Source organism: Mauremys mutica, chromosome 4 (genome assembly GCF_020497125.1).
Source record: "Mauremys mutica isolate MM-2020 ecotype Southern chromosome 4, ASM2049712v1, whole genome shotgun sequence".
NCBI classification, from domain to species: domain Eukaryota; kingdom Metazoa; phylum Chordata; order Testudines; family Geoemydidae; genus Mauremys; species Mauremys mutica.
This window is the reverse complement of record NC_059075.1, coordinates 136,494,154-136,508,290: the sequence shown is the minus strand read 5'-3', so window position 1 is coordinate 136,508,290 and position 14,137 is coordinate 136,494,154. Positions and strand designations below refer to the sequence as shown.

Below are 14,137 nucleotides of genomic sequence, written 5' to 3'. Positions count from 1 at the left end.
AAGGGTCTGATTTGAAATGATCAAAACAAAACATTTTGATCAACTCAAACCAACATTTTTATTTTATTTTATTTTATTTTATTTTAATTGTCGGTTCACTCAAAGTTTTCCAATTTTGACGTTTCATCCTGATTTGTGACAGAATATTTTTCTTAAATCTCAAAAATGTCCCCATGGGAACCCCATTTCCTACGCAGCTCTCTGGACTCCCAGAACACCTTTCCTCCCCAGTAGCCACTGGCATCAGTAGCTGCTGAGCATCCCTGCAGCTGGCAAACTAGCTGAGCTGTAGCTTCTGCCTCTGTCAATACTTTCACCTCCACGAGCCCCAATATTTAATAATAAATATCTATTACACGGCTGGAGAATAAACGTCTCTCTGTGCTTGGGGTTTTGCTGCTTTGATTTTGCTAGTTTATTTTGATTTAAACAGAAAGGGACGGAAGGGGGAGATTAGCTGCCAAGGCTGTAAAACTGACTGTCAAGAATATTCTCAGAACGCAGGCCAGGAGCTCAAATCCCCGCTGGCTGGATCCACCGCTGTGTTTGTTGTGGAGTGCTTTATTGAGGGACTGGGCATCAGCCAGCAGCTCAGTGCAAGGAGCAGGCAGCTCTGGAGGGCAAGGTTGATACTAGCTGATCTGAAGGCAGTGAATCTAGAGAGAACCTTAAGATTAAATCTCCTTCCACCGCAGTAACAGCTTCCTCAAGGACCATCCTCTCCTAGGAAGAAAAGACAGTTCACCCCACTGCTGCCCTATAATGATTAAAAGCGCCATGCCTTTTCCCCGGGGGATGCAACTGCTTCCTCTTGCTAGGGACAGCTATCCAGGGCCAGGATGGTTTCTATAGGTCCTACACTTTGCCAGGAGCTTGCAGGGCTAAGAGGAGGCTCTCCTGCAAGTGACATTATCAACCACTCTTTCAGAGCTGTCCAGTGGCGCTCGGGAGTCGAGACCCCACCAGCTCATTCCACTTGTCGGGCTGGTCAAATTCAAAGCTGAGCCTCGACAGCTCAGATGTTGATGTGAGCGGCCAGTGTGTTGCAGGCAACACGCAGAGATGCACTGCGATGGAGAAGAGCTTCCAAAAGCCAACTTCGCTGGCTGGGATAAACACAACACTCCAGTTCTCTTGGCAACGGCCACTGGGGTTTGCTGGAGTAAACTGCCTGCTTCTTGCAATCATGTCATGTAGTTATTCATTATTATTATTATTTTTGTTTTTATGGCTGAGGTTAATAAGAACATGAAGGTCCTGGTGACCCTGCCTTCCCTCCCTACTGAGTCAAACCTCAGCTTTCTAAAACACTGCATGTAGGAGGAGCATGGGGGCAGGGGGTGGAAGCACTGTCACCATGAAAATACCTGTGCCGTGGTTGCAGGAAGATGCAGCCAGCAGACACTTTGGAGGCTTCTCAAAGTAATGACAGGCACTGGGTTCCCAGGGTCTTTGGTATGGTCTAGAATCAAAGGGTTCCAGACTCTTCACCCTCTTCCAGAGCCATTGGTGTGCCTAGAACCAATGGGCTCCAGAGCCTTTGTCATGGTCTTGAATTGTGCTCAGCATCTTTGTCATCTTCCAGAACCAATGGGTTCTAGTACATTTCACGTGTTCTAGAACCAGTGGGTTCCAGCACTTTTGTAATGTTCTAGGAGCAGTGGGTTTCAGAGCCTTTATCATGTTCTAGAAACAATGGGTTTCAGAGCTTTGTTGGAGTCCAGAACCAAACTGGAACCAAACCATTTGTTTCTGAGTTGCTTGTCTGACTTTTTTTTTTAACCTTTTTTTTTTACCCTTTGGCTCCAGGTAGGACCAAACGTACCGAAGCACCACGGAAGAGACTCTAAGTTTACCAGCCTGGCATAAGCAAAGAGGCGGAAATGTGAAGGAGGCTGCCTGAGTTAATGACCCTCACCCCTTTCCTTCTCCCCTCAAATTCTTCGGTCTTGTAGGCCTCGGGCGGCAGCAGGCTCAGGTCCACCAGATCTTTGAAAGTGCCAGCCATCCCCTCTGAGATCTCACCTCAAGGGCTGCTAGTTGGGTGGCTACAGCATCTGGGACTTGTTCTGGGTTGTCACTGGTCATCAGCAACTTCCTCAGCTGGGAAAAGACCAAGAGACCTTCTAGAGAGCTCATCAGTGACCTGATTCTTATCCAGGACAGCACACCCCAGCCTCTGAAAGACACTACTGCTGGGCTCCGCAAGCAGGACACGGGTCTCCGGTGGGAGGGCAGATGACAATACCCTGTGACCACAGGGGAGGGCTACTGGACAGGAGGGCTGTAGCCCAGGGCCAGACCTCCCTGCTGACCTGGCTCTTCTAGCTAGAGGAGCCCCTCCCTGGGAGTGAGTGTGCGACAAGCTCCCCTGCCATGCGCAGCAGGGATCACAAAGTCATTCCCACGCCTGTGCTCCTCAGCCTGGAGGCCAGCGAAACTCGGGAATGTGCGGCCCAGGGCAGACGAACACCCCAAAGGCTTCACTCGCAGCTAGAAAACAAACTGGCCAGAGTCACTTATTTTTGCCCAGCAGAAAACGCAGGGGTGTTCTTCCCTCAGTATCTTGGTGAATTTCAGTGCTTGTGAAAGTGCAAGGTGAATAGTCTGGGCTAAAGGCAGGGACACGGTGAGGGGACACTCTGCAGATTCCCCCCATATAGCTCTGCCCATGCGCCTGAGTGCACCCCTGAGGTCCTGCCTGCTATTCCAGTACTGGGATCCTACACAGCTGAGCCCAGTGCATCTCCTTCCTGGCCTGCAGCATCTCCTGCCACGTCAGTTCTGGGCTCCCCAGAGTTTTTCCAATGCACCGTGATCCCGGCCAGCAGCATCCCTGCTAGTCCTGTTCTGGGCTCTCCCTCAAGCACAACTCTGCCAAAGGGCCTTAATTCTGACCGGCGTACACAGATAACAGGCCAGGGAAGCATGTCATGAACCCCGGACTGGAGCGGGAGGCCAGGCTAGTGGATCAGGCACACAGGGTGGAGGCCAGAAGACGACACACCCTGGATCCATGGGTAGGAGAGTGCAGCCTTGGAAGAAAGGTGTTGCTCACAGATTGTTCTCAGCCAGTAACCAGCAGTTTAGACTTTAACCAAATACTGAACATGGTGCACAAAACAAGGCCCTGAATGGAAGGCCACGGGAATACGTTGAGTGCACAAGGCTGCAAACAGTGCTGGACTGATGTCTGGAGCAGAAAGAACATTTTCTAGCACCAGCATCTCTGATGTCCCTAAATCCCGGTAATAAAAGCAGGGTCGCCCAGAGGATTCTGGGGGCCTGGGGTCTTCGGCGGCGGGGGGCCCCCGCTTCGGTGGTAATTCAGCGGCGGGGGGTCCTTCTGCTCCGGGACCCGCCGCCGAAGTGCCCCAAAGACCCGCAGCGGGGGCCCCCCGCTGCCAAATTACCGCCGAAGACCCGGCACTTCGGCGCGGGTCCCACTTCAGCGGTAATTCAGCAGCGGGGGTTCTTTCCGCCCTGGAGCGGAAGAACCCCCCGCCGCCGAAGACCCGGAGCGGAAGAAGCTCCGGGGCCCTGGGCCCCACGAGAGTTTTCCGGGGCCCCCGGAGCGAGTGAAGGACCCCGCTCCAGGGCCCCCGAAAAGCTCTTGCGGGGGCCCCTGTGGGGCCTGGGGTCTGGGGCAAATTGCCCCATTTGCCCCCCCCCCCGGGCGGCCCTGAATAAAAGCAGGCTAACCGCAGGCTATGGGGGGAGAAGAGGCTGGGGAGAATGTGGGGGTAAAGAGGAGGCTCAGGAGAAAGACGCTGCAATCTGCAGGCTGTTTATTTTTCAGTGCCGACTAGGGCTCTTCTGGAGCTGAAGGAATTCATGTCCCTGAAAGAGCCTTGTTTTTCATGGAGGAAATGAGACAGGGAGCTTTTAATAGGAAATAAAAACACATAAAATACAGAAAAACTGAGACACAGGCCTGGAAAAAAAAAAATCCCGCCAGCCAGCTCTGTCTCGCCAGCAGCCCGGACACTGCCAGCAATCCCAGCAGCCACTTTGCCATCCCTTGCAGTCTAGCTCTATCTGCCCCCTTCCCTCTCATTTCTCCGTCCTCTTCTGACCATGAAAAGCGTTAATTCCAGCCTCCATCATGGCCCGCTCCCTGCACAGCATGTGTGTGTGTGTAGCCTTCATTTCCTCTCTTAAGCCTAGGGCAGATGTAGAACTTCTGCCCTGTCCCACCCAGAGCTGGCCCCAGGCGATGATGAGTGAGATCATCTCTAGAGATGTGGCCAGCATCTGCCTAGGCTTATACCTTGCCCGACTCCAGAGAGCTGCGTGGAACAGAAGTTGGTGCAGAGTTTGACTGAGGTGGCCTGACTGGCCCTTGTTATAAGTGGGCCTAGCGCCACCAAAGTCAAAGGAGCTACATCTATTTACACCAGCTGTCGACCCGATCCAGGGTCTGCCCTGCAGCTGGGATCCAGTAGGATGAAACATTCTATATACATGGAAGGGCTTTCCCACCAGTGGCATGTGAACACCTCCCATTTGAGCCAGTAGAAGTTGTTCCCATGCAACTGGCTAGAAGAATTTAGGTACAATGTAAGGTAGATTTATTCTGTTCTAGATAGATAGATAGATAGATAGATGTGGTGTATGGGGATGGATGGATAGATAGATAGATAGATCTTTTACACTCTCAAGAGTTTAGTGAATCCCTGGAGATCAATCCTTCCTTATTATAATATTTCTGATGATATTAGAGAGGTTTGTACGACGATGACTCACTTCCTATCTATCTAATCTGTCTGTCTGTCTGTCTCTAGGTACTTATATGTCTCATCCCCCATCACCACAGTACATAAGATTGCACTTGATGCTACCTTTGATGTGAGACATTTCACTGATTTGTTTTCTGAGCCTCTTCAGAAAATCAGAAGCAATGTAGTGTCTTCTGATGGGTAAAAAAACAAGAGCAGTAGCAAACGGTGCCAGGGAGTCTGGAATCAGTCGCGGATGAGTTCAGAATGTAAGGGGGTGGGAGGGTGGGGAAGGCCTTGACTGAAAGGGTGGAAGACAGACAGGCAGCAGCAAAGCCCCACGCTAGCTGAAATGAGGCATGTCAGGAAGCGAGGTTCCATCTGGTGCTTGGAAGGAATTGCTAGCTGAACATGGATATGCCAGAGTCCACCCCATTCACAACTATGCTCCATGTAATCACGGCACAAGCCCCATCCTCTTTGAAACCCCAGTGGTCACAGCCACAGATGACTGAGCTCTCCTCAACCAGCCAAAGGTGCTGTTTATTCTTCTGCTCTGCTGATGAGGACGGTTGAGTAATTCTGCTCTCGTAGTGTTGACGATGAAAGGCCCACAAGCAGTCCTCTGCCGAGTCCCTTGGCACTGAGGTTCAAGTTAGCAAATAGCTGACCTGCTTTTTCTGCATGTCTTTCTAGAGTCTACACAGTAGCTCTGCCGCACGGCACCCCAAAGTGCAGCATGCACTGTTACATGCAACCCCAGGATTGGGGCGACCCTAAACCTCTGACTACCAGAAGCTGAATGTGAAAGACGGGTGGATCACTCTGTAGTTGCTCTGTTCTGTACACTCCCCCTAAAGCTCCAGTACAGGCCACTGTCAGAGACAGGATATTGGGCACAATGGACCATGGTTTGACCCAGTATGGCAGCTCTCATGTTCATCAGTGCACATCAGTCCAGATCCTGCCCTGGACTTGGTGAATGGGCAGCACATGCTATGATGTCAGAACACGTTTCAAATGCATCATAGACTCCGTTACACTGATGCACTCGTACAGTGCACTCGTACAGTGCACACCAACACTGGTGGATGCCAACTGCACATGTGCAATCCACGCCATTAGGCTGAAATCTGCTAAACCAGATGGAAAGGCCTGGTATGTCTTCAGAATATGTGGCACACACCTTTATATTTGATTATATCAGGGGTCGGCAACCTCTGGCATGCAGCTTGTTTACCTGCCGTGTCCACAGTTTTGGCTGATCGTAGCTCCCACTGGCCATGGTTCTCCGCTCCAGGCCAATGGGGGCTGTGGGAAGCGGCATGGGCAGAGGGATGTGCTGGCCCTGGCTTCCCACCACCCCCATTGGCCTGGAGCAGCGAACCACAGCCAGTGGGAGCCGAGATTGGCCGAACCTGTGGACACAACAGGTAAACAAACTGGCCCGGCCCACCAGGGTGCTTTCCCTGGCGAGCTGCGTGCCAGAAGTTGCCGACCCCTGGATTATATCAATGTGGGGGACATGCCATTATGCCAGAGAGTACCACTGTGGTACTCATTGCTAAAGTCAAGCACTACTACATGCAGTATGCATGGTTCAACAGAAACCTCCTGATATTTGGTGCTCGATTTCAGCAATAGATGGTACAGGCCATTATGGTGTAATGCTCTGATATGTGGTGCATAGCATCACACCGGGACACATTGGTGCAGGTTATGTGTCACAATGCACGGGGGCATCAGGGCATGGCAGGCTCCATTGCACGCTGAAGTGCACTACCTTTAATTAAACCAGAACATCCAGTTGCAAGGAACAGGCTGCTATTCCAGAGCAGATCAAGAAGAACAATTGCTTTGATCAAAGACAAAGAAAGCCAGGCAAAAAACAGGGTAGAACCTAGTTCCCAGCTGCACGTGTTATTGCATCTGAGACATTTCTTATGTGATCAGACAATAATTAGTGATAGCCTTCGGGAGAACTTCCTGGCCCACCTGAGGGATGTTTCTAAAGAGCTACGTGCTCTGATGGAGCTGGGACTTGGTCACATCATGTAAAAGGAAGGTTCACAAACAGGGCATTAGCTAACTAGGTATTGGACAGCAAGCACAATGAGAGGAGAGGGATCATTATGGAAGAGAACGGGCCCCAGGGAACAGCTGTGGAAATGCGTTTTGAACAATTCATTGTTTTATGGACCCACAATAAATGCGTTATTAAATCGGAATGAAATGCACATCTGGTGATTGCACTGGGGAGCGCTTGCTCTCATTCATCAAGGACCAGTTAGCATCATTAGTACACCATTGCACACTGCTGCGTCCTTTAGCACACCAAGGCTTTCCCAGTGCTCAGCACAATTGGAGCCAGATTTAGCGTAAGAGTCCAACTCCCACTTCGGCCCCTAAAGAAATGGCTGGAGTTTCCAAAGAGCTGCTGGGTGCGGAACACATCTGAAAATATGGTACCCTAATTCTGGGTGCTGAGCATTTGAAAATCAGCCCCCTAGGATGAGTGTGAAGGAAATGAACTAGCCATTTCACTGAATATATTTAGCCAATCTAACAGACTACCTTGAAAATGACTAACACTCCCCAAATGCCCTGCAATTGCATACAATCAATCCCATGCAAAACTAAGGAGGTGGATTTGTTGTGTCCTAAGTTGCTTCGATCTTTTTAAATCAAAGCATTGAGCTGGGGTAGTAAGGTATGTTGCCAAACTTTACTGAGCTGCTCTGCGCTGCATGAGTATTCACACACCACAAACTATCAGAGTTCTCGCTCATGATAAATAGAACCAAACTCCTTCATAAACAGGCATCTATTAAAGAAAACAGCTGTAGCTACAGACACAAACAGACTTTCACACAGCTCAAGTTCCAGCTCTCTCTCTTGTTTACCAGGTACCACATCCTGTCTGGAAATCTGTGTAGCATACAAAGACATCTAGTGACTGAATGACATAACTGCACAGATCATTACATGAACTGAGCTCTATGCACAGCCTGAGGCTGGTCTCTTCTATGATTTTTCCAAAATCCTGGTCAGGATTGTGGAGCGGATGGTAGTTTCCCCAGGGGCTCTCTCTGTTTTTGGGTTTCCATAGGCTTCATCAGACATCTGGAGTGAATATTTTCCAGGATATTACACACTCATCTGCTCTGATAAACCAATTAAGTATATACAGTATTGATCTATAAGGAGAAGCCGGACATGTGGCGCAGAGTGGATCCCAGCTCCCTGGTGATCTCAGAGAAATGGAGGAAGGTTTTCCATGACACCATTCTGCATTTTGGGAGCATACGCTCTGAAGTGCATCTTAAATCTGGTAGTGGGAGATGGGGGGGGCATAGGTGGGATTTCCTGGCCCCACTGCCCCAGAACAGGGCAGCAGGCAGTCTGGCCTACCCCAGAGGAAGATCCCTGAGTGGATTCAGGTGGAAGGAGAGAAATTAGCCAAAGCTGTCTCTTGCAGTAAAGTGATAATAGATGGGGAGCTGGTGGAGGCAAGACCTGTTGACTCTCTCACAAGAAGTCCCTGATGCTAGATGAGATAACAAACTCTAAAGCCTAACTCTGAGGCGCAAAGGCCAGCTCCCAGCCCCACTTCCCACCACGGCCACACAGCATGTAAGAAGTAGAGGAAGGGGGCTGGAGGGCAGGTAAGATGGGGAGGTTGTAGGCTCAGTATTGGGACTCCCCATTCAAGGAAGATGTTGTAGGAGCATCTTTAACCCGACTGCCCTGGACCTACGTTCTGAGTGGCGGCTCCTATTTTAACCAGGCTGGCTCATCATCTGTAGTCAAACCTAGACTCAGATGTTCTCCTGAACCCAGAGAGGAAGGAGGGGAACACAGGAGGGAGTCATCGCCAGGCCCTAGCGCTCATCCAGAGCACTGGAAACGACCCTGCTCTAAGCTCCTGTTTCTCTGCACAGCCTGTTGTCCACTCCTTCCTTCCTCCCCCTGGAGGGTTTGCACTTTGCCCCATCGAGGCAGGACCTAAGGGAGAAAGGGGAGGCAGCTTTCTGCTTTCAGTGCCATTTCCCAAGGTCTGAGAGCTTTCCAAGTCCTCTCCAGTCGCACCGCAAGGTGGACATACTTTTGTGACCATGTATTATCTGAAACTGGGAATGCTCCTGCGGGATATTCGCCTAATAAAGCGCACATCCTGCTGCAGCCGAGCATCTAGGATTTCCTGCCTGATGGTGTCTGGGGCATTTCTCAGCGGAATGCCAGAGCCTGCAATTAAAGCTGGAACAAAAAGTACATGTGCCAAAATCCCAGAGATAGTGGCCCTGGTTTCTGATCAGCAGGTGAACTTCACCCCGTACGGATCCCAGCTGTTGCAAGTGAGACTGGCAAGCCAGCAGCCTCTGCAGAATTAAGGAGCTTCAAATGGGAGCCCAGAGAGCAGGCAAGCAAGCACTGCTAAGCCCTTTGAATCAGCTCCTCAAAGGCAACCTCCTGGGGACCCCTGAAACTGAAACGGCAGGTGCACCAAAACAGTCTTGTTCGGCAGCATCTAATTGAGGGGGTGGGGTGAGACGGGGTGTCCAGGCATGCCCAGTTGCTGGAGAAGGAACAGAAGGAAGAGAGTAGAGTGTGTGCAAGTGTGATTTTTTTCTATGGCATAATGACCCCAGGGAGGGTTTGCAGTGGAGCTGTCTCTCCAGAGCTCTGATACAGAGCTCACCCCCGCAGAGGATGAAATGCTGTATGAAGTGCACTTGGAGTGGGGATGTGGATACCTGTAAATCTAGCAGGGGTGATGCGGTCTCTCCGTTGGCTGTGTTTAATGAGCTCCTTTCACATCTATGGGTATGTCTACACTACGGGATTATTCCGATTTTACAGAAACCGGTTTTTTAAAACAGATTGTATAAAGTCGAGTGCATGCGGCCACACTAAGCACATGAATTCGGTGGTGTGCGTCCATGTACCGAGGCTAGCGTCGATTTCCGGAGCGTTGCACTGTGGGTAGTTATCCTGTAGCTATCCCATAGTTCCCGCAGTCTCCCCCGCCCATTGGAATTCTGGGTTGAGATCCCAATGCATGATGGTGCAAAAACAGTGTCGCGGGTGATTCTGGGTAAATGTCATCACTCAATCCTTCCTCCGTGAAAGCAACGGCAGACAATCATTTCGCGCCCTTTTTCCCCTGGATTGCCCTGGCAGACGCCATAGCATGGCAACCATGGAGCCTGTTTTGCCTTTTGTCACTGTCACCATATGTGTACTGGATGCTGCTGACAGAGGCGGTACTGCAGTGCTACACAGCAGCATTCATTTGCCTTTGCAAGGTAGCAGAGATGGTTACCATCCCTATTGCACCGTCTGCCATTGTAAATTGACAATGAGATGATGGTTATCAGTCATTTTGCATCGTTTGCATTTGGAAATTGGCAATGATGGTTATCAATCCTTTTGTACCGTCTGCTGCTGTCATGGGTGCTCCTGGCTGGCCTCGCTGAGGTCGGCCGGGGGCACATGGACAAAAATGGGAATGACTCCCTGGGTCATTCCTTTCTTTATGTTTTGTCTAAAAATAGAGTCAGACCTGCCTAGAATATGGGGCAAGTGTACCAGAGAACCAGAGAGCACAGCCGCTCCGTGTCAGAGCCCCAGAGATCCCGCAGAAATGATGAGCTGCATGCCATTCTAGGGGGTGCCCCTGCAACAACCCCACCCGTTGTTTCCCTCCTCCCCCAACCCTCCTGGGCTACCGTGGCAGTGTCCCCCCATTTGAGTGATGAAGTAATAAAGAATGCAGGAATAAGGAACACTGACTTTTTAGCAAGATAAAATGAGAGGGAAGCAGCCTCCAGCTGCTATGATAGTCCAGGCAGGACATTAAAGGGTGGAGGAGAGAGGAGCGCAGCCTCCCGCTGCTATGATAGTCCAGGGAGTACAGAATCTTTTCTTTAGACATGAAAGTGGGGGGGCTGATGGAGCTCAGCCTCCAGCTGCTATGATGAGGACGGTTACCAAGCATTTTGTACCATCTGCCGGGAATGACCAGGAGTCATTCCCATTTTTACCCAGGCGCCCCCAGCTGACCTCACTGAGGCCAGCCAGGAGCACTCACGGGATGATGAGGACGGTTTTCCACCATTTTGCACCATCTGCCATCAGGAAAGGAAGGGGAGGGGATGCTGCTGTTCAGCGCTGCAGCACCACGTCTACCAGCAGCATGCAGTAGACATACGGTGACATTGAAAAAAGGCGAGAAACGATTTTTTCCCCTTTTCTCTCACAGGGGGAGAGGGGGGTTAAATTGACGAGATATACCCTGAACCACCATGGACAATGTTTTTGACCCTTCAGGCATTGGGCGCTCAGCCAAGAATGCAAATGCTTTTCAGAGACTGCGGGGACTGTGGGATAGCTGGAGTCCTCAGTCCCCTCTCCCTCCCTCCATGAGCGTCCATTTGATTCTTTGGCTTTCCGTTACGCTTGTCACGCAGCACTGCGCTGAGTCCCTGTTGTGGCCTCTGTCTATCATAGCCTGGAGATTTTTTCAAATGCTTTGTCATTTCGTCTTCTGTAACGGAGCTCTGATAGAACAGATTTGTCTCCCCATACAGCGATCAGATCCAGTATCTCCCGTACGGTCCATGCTGGAGCTCTTTTTGGATTTGGGACTGCATCGCCACCCGTGCTGATCAGAGGTCCACGCTGGGCAAACAGGAAATGAAATTCAAAAGTTCGCGGGGCTTTTCCTGTCAACCTGGCCAGTGCAGCTGAGTTCAGATTGCTTTCCAGAGTGGTCACAATGGTGCACTGTGGGATACCGCCTGGAGGCCAATACCGTCAAATTGCGGCCACACTAACCCTAATCCGACATGGCAATACTGATTTCAGCGCTACTCCCCTCATCGGGGAGGAGTACAGAAATCGGTTTAAAGAGCCCTTTATATCGATATAAAGGGCTTCGTTGTGTGGACGGGTGCAGGGTTAATTCGGTTTAAACGCGTAGTGTAGACCAGGCCTATGCCACCCACCCACACCCCTACAGCCTGCCACAGGCGGTGGGCTAACAGCTGTGCAGTTCTGTTCTCCTGGGAGTTCTGTGCCCAGAGGGGTGTCTATGCTGGACCCATTATTCTCCATTGGCACTATCAGTGGTAGAAGCTGTAGGGTGGACAGGCCTGCATTGGGGACAGACACTGGAGCCAGTCTTTCCCCTTGTAGTTGCAGTTACAATGGCTCAGGGCAAAGGCAGAGTTTTTGGATTCTGTGTGTGGGGTGCAACCCCCCCCCAAAGCTTGGAGCCTTCTCTGCAGAGGGTCTCTGTGCAGCAGCACTCAAGGGGGAAAGGCACTGGCGGGTCCTCCCATTTCCCCCCATGTAGGTGGGGTCACATTAGGACCCTGGGGGCAAATGCAGGGTGAAGCAGAGTGAACCCTGCAGCTGGGGAATTCCAGTCTGTTACCTTCCCTCCTGCACATCTCCCCAGTGCTCGCTCGTCACACTGGGGTCTGCAGGGAGGATTTTCCCAGCAGAGAGACAGCAAAGTAGCCAAGCTGAGGCCATGTCTGTGCCACGTGGGCCTTTGGTGGCATTGCTACAGCACTGTATTTGCCAACAGAGACCAAAGGGGGTTTTGCTTCTCCTCCTGCCCGAGTGACGGTAGCTACATCCACAGAAGCATTCTTCCATTGACCTGGCTGCATCTACACCAGGGGGTGGGGGGTGTAGAGGGGTGTAGCTCCAGTGCTCAAGGGCGGGGAGGTGTTTCACACTCCTGAGGGCCGCTGTGTTTTAAGTGCAGGCCACTGGGTGGATTCCAGGGCAGAATGTGTCCTTCTATCTGGAACGATGGTACCAAGCCGAGCCATCCCAAACTGCAGGTCCACTCCAGCAGAGTGCAGTAATAAACCCCCATGTGTGAATATTGGGTTTTCATTTTCTGGTGGGGGAGAAGGGCTGAGAGAGAGGACGGAAGAAAAACCTACTACTATTTTGCAGCCATTTTCCCCAACAAAAGCCCCTTCAGTCCCTGTGCTCTTGGCTCCTTGGAGGATGCCAACGGTAACATTTTTGTATGTGGAGCTATAAGGAAATGTGTTTATTTTTCTATGCAGTCACTGAAACCATGCATGCATGGATGGGGAGGCAAGGAGACCTCATGGCCAGATCCTCAGCTGGCGTAAATCAGCAGAGCTTCATGGATTTCAGTGCAGCACTGGCCTCTTACACCAGTTGAGAAACAGGTCCCAGGAGTTTATCTGGCCCCATCAAGTTCCCTGACCCTCAGATCATTTCCAAACAACAACATGCTGAGTTTGTCATTGGCAAAGCATTTAACACTTTCAGTGCCTGGCCCTTTTCACACAACAGATTTCTCTGAAGTTTAATAATCGATACTACAGTGAGGAACAGGGAATCAGGGCTGGGTTCTGTTCCTCGTTCTGACGCTGACTTGCTGTGAAGCCTCAGACAGGTCACATTCACCTCTCTGGATTCCTAGAGGAAAGGGTTAGCTCTCACTATCCTCTAGTTCTAGGGTTTTGTTGGGAGCAAGGCTCTAGAGTGGCTTATCTGGGCAGTGACATCCCTAGATGTGCATGGGGGAGCAGGAGGTGAAGGAACTGAGCTCTGCATGCTGTGTAGCTGGGATGGGGCAGACGCCTGAGCTACACCACTCCACAGCTTCACGGTGCACCTTCCTCACAGCTTGCACCGCAGCCAAGAGTTACAGCCACTAGGGGTCAAGCTTTCACATCTGTTCTCCATTGTCCTCAGTCACTGGAAAGAGAAGCAGCTGGAGACCAGGCCGCTTCCTTTATTTTGCTCTCTGGCTGGAGAAAGGCAATCCGGTTCCAAGCCCCGTGCCACCCCCCGGCCACCATTTCAAGAGCACTGCCTGGTGGGCAGGAGAGACAGGCCAGGGCTTAGCTGTGGCATTCTCATGGTGGGGAGCTGCATAGACACAGAGACAGCCGGGTGGGCGATGCCTCTCTATGTAGGTTCTATGGCAACCATTAGAGAGGGAACCAGCCAGGTAAATCCAGGGATCTGGAGGCACAGGAGTTAGAATCAGGCGCTGCTGGAAGAGAGCAGGCCCTGGCTCGTTCATGCACTGTCAACGGGGTGACTTTGCAGCTGCTGTTCACGCTGATTGGAGACGGGCAAACGTAATCACAAACAGGTGTTGTTTTGCTGCTCGCTAATTCACCTAGCGCTTCAGCAGCCTCCCCAGCCACAGCAATAACAGTAGCACGTCAGGCAGATCGTATCGGACTCAGGCGGCGTTCTCTTCATCAGTTTAAAGCGCTCGTTCGCCTTGTTTCCATTTAAAACTCTTCCCTCGGGGTTGACTCTCCTCGATGAGTGTCAGATATCATGAAACAAAATCCCTGCCAGAGAGGAAGGATGGGTTCATTGCATATGGCGATGGCACGGGCCTGGCA

The 14,137-nt window shown here is 51.2% G+C and overlaps 1 protein-coding gene across 1 annotated transcript in view; it reads right to left on the bottom strand.

The window, feature by feature from the left end:
* LOC123369672 (proline and arginine rich end leucine rich repeat protein) overlaps window positions 1–1,577 on the bottom strand; it is a 51,140-nt gene extending 49,563 nt beyond the window's left edge. The window contains exon 1 of the mRNA XM_045015536.1: window positions 1,368–1,577. The gene's annotated coding sequence lies outside the window, so the exon portion shown is untranslated. The remainder of the gene's footprint in view (window positions 1–1,367) is intronic.
* Window positions 1,578–14,137: the final 12,560 nt, after the last annotated feature.